Below are 8,661 nucleotides of genomic sequence, written 5' to 3'. Positions count from 1 at the left end.
CTTATACACTCACAGCGTTGCGTTTCCTTCCTAACATATACCCTATGTCTTCGTGCAATATCCTCTACTGATAACTGAGAAGTTGAGAAACACCTGGCCATGTCACAGCAACTGCCGTCAAAATGAGACAAAATATTACATGGCGATCTGGATCATGAAATAGGAATATCGAATATCTGGAAAGTGTGATCAGAACTGAAGTATTTCCATGAATTTATAACAGAACGAATGTATTTTATATGTATAGTTTAATACAGGTCTGAAATTGTACACAGAAAGGACCGTGCCTCAACTGCGCGTTCTAAACGTTTGTAATATATTGGACAATGTGCAATCTGGCAGAAGATCTATTGTGATTGTGGACGACACTTTGTCGCTTTTGTTACGTGCTGAACATGCGATATACTGTTACTTATCTCATTTCATACTATAGCGTGCATCAGTAAACGTACATTTTGACTTTGATGATATTTCAAGAGGTAAAATGACCCAATTTGAATTCCTCGTCGTCCATTTCGGGGGACTTCACCAAAAATGTTAAAACTAAGGCTGGGAATAACAATAGTAATAAAATATTTAACAAACTTTTGCTCTGCTTACAAAAGTAAAAAGGACACCCTAACCATTTTATGAGTGCTTTAGATATACTCCGACGACTATAACTAAACAAATTCCTTTCTCACATGCTTCAGCCTACTTTTGATGCGGTTGTAAAATCAGCTATTTGCGCCGAGTTGTTAACATGCGCGTCCGTTAGCCGTGTCACGCCGCACATTATTTGGCGATGTGGAAATGTTCGAGTCCCAATAATCTGATATTCCAGGATTTTTCATCATTACACTGTTTTATCATGCATCAGGGGAATATCACGTTTTTCAATAGAATAATATCTTTCATAAAAAAACAGGTCATGCATATTGAGAGTGAAGTGAAGTGCGATCTGTGTTCATTATTATTCATTATCATACATTTAATACTGTACGAACTGACCAGAGATCATTTACATATCGTCAAGGTAGATGACCCTGGTATATGTGTAGATCACGTGTGTATTACGTACCATTCTGTGAGGTGTTTGCTTTGAATGATCAGAGGATGTGTAGCGACGAAGTGTTGTGTCCAGACACCCTGTGAATGGTCCTTTTGAGAGGTGGGTTTGACTGTATCAAAAGTTAGTGTAAATGTAGCCACTTACTACAGTCAACTGTTCTAAATTACATTTAGCAAGTGTTCCATGCTGTTTATAGGTACTCTTTACACATGAACTGATTCGTAACGTTGAAAAGATTATTGTCATGAGTTCAATAAATGATAAAACTGGCGAATTCCTAACAATACTTTACATCAAATGCATCTCTTCACATACACGATATTGTCATGGGCAATATTCTTCTGCACAGGTTTGCAGTTGGTTCCCCCATGTCAGTGGAGAAATTTATCTTCGATGTAACCACATATATAGACATAACAGCACTGGTTGCTGAGGGCCATTTCTAACCCGGAACTTCACGGGTCGGCTGGGAGGATCGTTGCGCGTGCTCTTTAGTCGCTGGTTTGCCTGGTCCAGACTCGACAGTGAAAGGCCTTTGATACAGGAGAATCACTTTATTAAACGTGCAACATGTAACGCAGACTGAATGAATGTTGAAGTTGACTCCAGCAGTCGGTATAATGACCTCTTCAGAACCATGTCCCAGAACAGTGAGATGGAACCCTTATCCCCGGACGCTGAGTTGTACCCCAGGGCCGGACGCAGCACCTTCCTACGTATAAAGCTCGACGTCCTCTACAACAACATCTCCATTCTCAAGCAACGCTGTTCACCACATTCAGGTAACGATCAGTAGTTATACTATAATCTACGTAGTCCTTACAGGTTAAAGACACGTGACATGTTTCACGGATTCAGAGGGGATTGCAGGGGTGTGCAAACACACCCAACAAACCCCTGTCCTCTACACCCACTCACCTCGGACTTTGATCCTCATTCTGTATTTTTGCCATGAATATTTAATCATATAATAGGAAGATATGATGCATATTACCTGTGATAATTATGGGGGATCATCCGGGTACACATGGGAGGAAAAGCAGTCTTTCACCTTTCTTTCCTGACAGTCATAGCAGTGGTGAAGGCCAACGCATACGGTCATGGCAGTGTGGAGATATCCAGGTACCTCGAGTCCCGCGGGATCCGACACTTCGCCGTCGCCACCCCAGAGGAAGGCGCTCAGCTCAGACAGGCAGGGCTACAAGGACACATACTGGTTTTAGGTATCTTCCTTCTTAAATACTGAAATACTCTTCCAAGGGATTCTGTGACCCATATCACCCATTTCTTGCACGGAAGCATTTTTTAAAATGAAACTACACGTACGACGTGTTCAGGCCTAAACGCGTTTCGTACTGTGTTTAAATCATTAACGGAATCGAAAACTGTACATGTTAATCCCACTTGTTCATTGGCTTTGTCACCAAGGTGCCGTTGTACAAAGCGATCTTAGCTCTAACTCCATATCTTAACATAAACTTAGGTAGTCTTTGCGCTAAGGTTGTTTGTACAACAGCAGGCAGTGCTACTTGCTCTTGGTCCCCAACTGGCCTCTCCCAGGTATGTTCCACTTATTATTCTTTTACATGTTGTTGCTAATGTTAATCCGTTGTTTGTCACAACATACCATGTATATAAGCTTCTCACTATTTGGTTGTAGTCACAGTTAGCTTGTTAACAATATAAGAATCTGCATCGAAACGTCGCTCTATGCAGTAAATAGGGAGGGAGTTTGTATGAATAAGAATAAGAAGGTTGTATGTTTCATTTTTGACTCACCGACTTCAAGAATTCCGATCAAACAATCAAACAATACACATCAAACAATAGTTCCTCCCACACGACTGCTTACATTAGACAGTAAAATATACCTTGATAAAAAGAAATCGTCGTTAAAAAAGCATCTGCCGAATCTTGTCAGAAACAATGACGTACAATTACGACATTGTTTAACAACAATTCCATTTTAGTCTGACAATGGGGTTAGAAAAAGTGGCATTTGTGGTGTACACGTTGTCCGCGACACAGGTGTAACATGACGATTACAAATAAAAGGTTTCACGTGCGTTTCAAGAATGATGAGTTCATAATGTGTTTTGGGTGTATGTCTAACAGTATTTCTGGGACAGCGGCTTCACGGGGTATCTGATTACTGACGATAGACCCTAAACGCGTCTAAATTACCGGACAATGAACTCGCGATGTTTTAGGTTCAGTTTTTGTTACCGTGCTGGTACCGTCTCGATGTAGTTTCTTCTCAAAATCCTCAGAAGGTTTATTTGTATCACAGGTAACGCTGTCGAGGAGGACATCCCGACATTGTTGCAGCATAAGCTGACACCGACGGTGGCGGAACTAACATTCCTTCAGGAATGGTCTAAGTCCATCACAAAAGACCTTGTTAGTTACAACAGCTCCTGTAACGAGGTCAACAGCAACAACGTCAGCACTTTCAAGGCGATGGTGATTAAAAGTTCACTGCTTTTTCCGATAATTTATTCGAACATTTGTACATTTCTACGTTGAACAGTTATCAGGTCCCTACTGTATCCTTCACAGGTCCAACTAAAGTTTTCGAGGTGATCACATTCAGGAATCCGAATAACAAAGTTCCAGTGTGTAGTGTGAATGAGTATGATCTATCGCCGCTTTCTGCAATCCTCCAGCAATATCACAGCGGCAGGTGACATAACGCTTTAGCCACTGTGCTGTAGAGCAACGTATGTGCACAGTGTGTTGTGAAGATATAGAGGATGTCGGGTGTTTCTAGGTGAGGGACAGACACCAAGTGGTGCTGAAGATTGACACGGGGATGTCCAGGAACGGGTGCCAGTCTCATGACTTCCATTCCCTTGTACAGGTAGGTCCGAAATGAACGTGGTGCTCCGAAATGAACTTGGTGCTCCGAAATGAACGAGGTGCTCCGAAATGAACGTGGACACCCTTTTGGATAGTATGCTGGAGTATATAGAATGTTTCTCCATACCAGATGTGCCGGAATAACATTCATAGTTCAACAGACGCATGTTGTGCTGATGTGCGTGTGTGTCGGAAAAGATTTGACCATGGGGTGAATATATGATTTAGTTATCGCTTATTGAACATGACTGTAAACCGCTAATGTTAATTTGCAAAATAATAGCACGTGCACGTGTGTATCTGTCATTGCACGATGGTTCATCGATATCATCCTTTTTTGAGATTGCATGCGGGCATCTCTGTAAGGTATTACAGCTTTCTCCTTCCAGTTCTGCCAGACACACGGTCTGACTATACACAGTGTCATGACGCACTTTTCCCAGGCCTGGGACAACCCCTACTTCACCAAGCCGCAGCCGAACACCTTTATGACTCTGGAAAAACCACTCAGGTATACCATATTCGTCCTTGTAGCTCTGTTAAACATATTCGAGTGGTTCCTAACCTGCTGTGTACTGAAGCATTGTCGGTGAGGTTGAATATTCCCTAATATGGGCACAGGTTAAAGGTCACGGAGGAGTATAACTTTAGCATTGGAAACTGGTTTCCTAATACACGTTTCAATATTACAAAATGTGAAGGTCCCGGGGTAGAAAGGCCTTCAGCAAACCCATGCTTGCCATAAAAGGCGACTATGCTTGTCGTAAGAGGCGACTAACGGGATAGGGTGGTCAGGTTAGCTGATTTGGTTGACACATGTCATCGGTTTCGAATTGCGCAGATCAATGCTCATGTTGTTGATCACTGGATTGTCTGGTCCAAACTCGACTATTTACAGACAGCCACTATATAGCTGGAATATTGCTGAGTGCGGAGTAAAAGTAAACACACTTACTTACATGCCAACTTGAACACTTTGTCTCATTCAAAAATCGGTTTAGTTCAGTTCCTGAAACAATAATACATGCATACCCAATACAGCCCATGTAATCCTAGAGTATGTTACACGTCCAGAATATTGCAGTTTCTGAAAAAAAACGTCTCTGGACTCCTATTTCATATCGTTTATGAATATGATTTAGCAACAGCTTTTATGCAAAATATGTTAATTTCGGCGACTAGATGAAAACTCAGCGCGGGTTATGAAATTTTCGTTATTACATACACAGTTCTGTTTGGTGACGCAGACTTGGTACCTACACATAAACATGAAACAACAGTCATGTTGTGAAGATGGGTTGGTGGGTTGTATTCTTCACAGAGCAAGTGGCGTGAAGGTGCATGCCGCTAACTCCGCCGCCATCATCAGAGGGTTTGGAACACAGCTGGACTTCATCAGACCCGGGATCTGCATGTATGATCTGCCTCCAGGTCAGGCTGTCTTCCCCAAAGTATAATGGTGGCAATGCTGCTTGCTTCAACTGGCAACTCTTTACAGCGAACCTTTCTTGCCCAATAAACACATAGGCAAGATGAGATTGTGAAATGAATTTGTTTAGTAGACAGATGAGAACATCTTAAACTGCTTGGTAAGGTTGTAATGTGCTGCTATTGAGGACATTGTGCACAAGGGCATCATGTGCTAATGCCTTTTGGTTTTGCAGATCCCAGCACGGAGACAGCAGAGTTGGTGGAGTCCCTGGGGCTGAGACCTGTTCTCTCGTGGCGAGCTCGTCCCACCATCATCACACAACTGCATCAGTGGACAGTTGTGGGATATGAGAACACCTACACGTAAGCAGAAATAACAGTATAAGATGCTGGTCAGGCTGTTGGGATCGCACTACAGATACTGTGGTTCGGCAATTATTAATGACCAGCATCCACTTCTGGTTTGTCAAGTCACCGCTCGTGTCTGTGAGTGTAGTGATTCACATTCATTGTGTCGGACTTGAATATGACCGGCGAATTAAAGAGGCAATGTCACAGGGTAAACTGCATTGATATATAAACACAGGTTCATGATATAGTCGAAATCGTATTGTCGACATTGCTTTAGGGAGAGGATCGTTTTCGATGTGGAGAGATTTTTGCCGCCTTTTTATAAAATATATCCCATGCGAGGATGGCAGATGGTTCTTTCTGCTTCCAGGACTCGGAGTACTGAGACCATTGCAGCCTTCAGTCTGGGCTATGCAGATGGATACAACCGGCTGTTGTCGGACAGGGGTGTGGTGTTTGTGGGTGAAGGTGATACCGTTAGTCAGTATTATAGATGTCTCTGGCTGTTTCCGATAAAATCAGGGTAAGGAGTAGGGTAGCATCCTGTTGAATTCCAAGAGTAATCTCAAGCCTCCCTCTCCCACATGACACTATCTCAAGAAAACCTGATTTCCCCTCACATAGGTTTCGCTACATCACATGTTTACTATGACGTTGCATTCTCACCACAGTCCTTTGGCCTTGACCTTATTTAGGCTCACTTAGGCTCAGTACAGTGTTACCCATAATGTCACTCATTGTTTCAGATGGTCTGCAACTTCCGGTTGTTGGGAGAGTGTCCATGGACTCCATCACAGTCCTCTTGGATAAATCAAGTGTCTTCGTCCACGACGTTCAACATCATCACCGACGACTTCGCCTCCCTCAACAGCGTGACAAAGATGGCTCCTACTCTTGGCACAATCCCTCATGTGGTGACGACAAGTCTAGCTTTCAGACTACCTCGCGTATTTGTGTCTTGCAGACATGATGTAGCTGTCACGAAGTGGCTGGTGACAGACAGGCTGGTGACAGACGAGAGTTAATAGTGGATTCTAGATCGTGGAAGAATATTTTCTGACCGTCTTCCAGGGGTTGAGGCAAGGGTATACTGACAGAGTTAGGTCCCTCATTTTCCTTACATTCTACATGATGTCGCGTTGACAAACGGTCGTTGATACTGGATTGTGGTGGATATGTTCTTAGTTGCAAGCCACTGGCCATGGTATGGATTTGCTGCGAAGAGCTATGACCATTGTCATGACCAAACTTTGTAGACGTTCCCAAAAAGATTATTTCAAGAGAAAGAAAAGACACCTGGTGTTACTAATGGTAGACCCAGGAATGTCTATGTATGGTTGTCGCATTCAGGACATCACCTCATTTGTACAGATATGTTCGAGTTTCGTTATGATATAGCAAGCATATGGTATGGTGCGTTGTATGTCTGTACATGTGAATATATGATGGGGTCACTAAGTAACACATTTAGTGCTTCCAATGATTACATAAATTGTCAAAGGGGATATCTGTGCTTTTCTCTGTCAGTTTTCGTTATCACATAAAAATGAAAGCCTTCCTATTATGGATGATCTAATCAACCACTGACCCACAGAACTGACCCACAGCTTGTGTAACGATCAGATATTTCACGTGTCTCCATAAACTGCACTATTCTGCATCATCACAGACGACTGAGTGTCCTTCCATACTGTCAGTCAGATAGCAGTCACAGTCCACATCGTACCGGCCCAGTAACAAGATATGTTCGACCACATCAGCCACTTGATGTTTTCAGAACAATATTTTCTTTTAACATTTTTGAGTGGCATTTTAGAGGTTGGGAACTACACCTTTAGTTTTACATCTCTTGTAGCTATCATTGCGGGGAACATCAGAAATGGACTTACACTTTGTACCTATTTAGGGAATTGAACCCGTGTCTTCGGCTTGACGAGCAAACGTTTTTAACCACTAGGCTACCTCTACAGACCACCATCAACTCAACTACTACTGCCAAGTATCAAAGCGACTGTCCATTCGCAAGCAAAGTTTTAACGGCCCATTAAGGTGTGTGCTTTTAAAAGCCAACTACAGCAATAATAGCCCTTTGGGCCTCCTTTTATCTCATAGGGCCTCTTAAAAAGTAGTAAACAAATATAATCTGTACAATAATTCTAATTACATTAATGGTGTCAACCGTTAAATGTATAATATGTACACTTATTCAAAGCGTGAGATTCCACCTGCTCTTCACACTTTGCCTCATGGGTACTGTATTAACACATGTTTCACGGTAATTCAGTCACAGGCAGCCACATTGGGAGACATTTACGGGTCTTAGATAGTCACACAGGGTCACACTCAGAGCCACATTTGGTCATAGAAAAGCCATTCAGCGAGGTTAAGAAATAATTCAATGGTTAATGCAGAGTTAGGTCGTTACTTGCTCCTTTTCCACCGGCAGTATAATATGATTAAATACTGTGGTTTACAGAATTTGGCGGACAGGGTTAAATGTATACGCAAAAGTAACTCAAGTCAAGTAGTAAGAAAACATTTGTGAAATTTTCAACATTAAATCCAAGAAATACAAACAAGATAAGAAAGACAAAATATTGAGTGAAGACATTCCATTGGTTACCGAGACTGATGACATTAAGTTTTCGAAAGGTAAAGGGTTTACAAGAATGGATCTAGACTTGTAATGTGCCCAACTTGTCGAGGGGCGATGACCCTTGGTCGCCCACTCCATTGTCTGTGTTGTGTTGTAGCGATGCTGGACACGGTATATCGTGGTTATGCGAACGTTGAAATGATCATCTTGGACAAACACCCCAGCTTCCAAACGACCGATAGCCAGGTTTCTTTCACATTGAGTTAAACGTGTCATTATTGAACACAACGTGACTTTTGTGCAGTCTTATACCCACTAATAATGTTGAGAGTTCGTGCATGTTCGGTTTCACGAGACGTGTGTGCATGATAAC

General features: G+C 42.4%; 1 pseudogene; it reads left to right on the top strand.

The window, feature by feature from the left end:
• The first annotated feature begins 1,061 nt into the window (after nucleotides 1–1,061).
• Nucleotides 1,062–6,717, top strand: LOC137283330 (alanine racemase-like; annotated as a pseudogene).
• The last annotated feature ends 1,944 nt before the right edge of the window (nucleotides 6,718–8,661 follow it).

The sequence above is a fragment of the Haliotis asinina genome, chromosome 5 (genome assembly GCF_037392515.1).
Source record: "Haliotis asinina isolate JCU_RB_2024 chromosome 5, JCU_Hal_asi_v2, whole genome shotgun sequence".
In the NCBI taxonomy this organism is placed as follows: Eukaryota; Metazoa; Mollusca; class Gastropoda; order Lepetellida; family Haliotidae; genus Haliotis; species Haliotis asinina.
The sequence above is the reverse complement of the archived record's forward strand: the minus strand, read 5'-3'. Positions and strand labels throughout refer to the sequence as shown.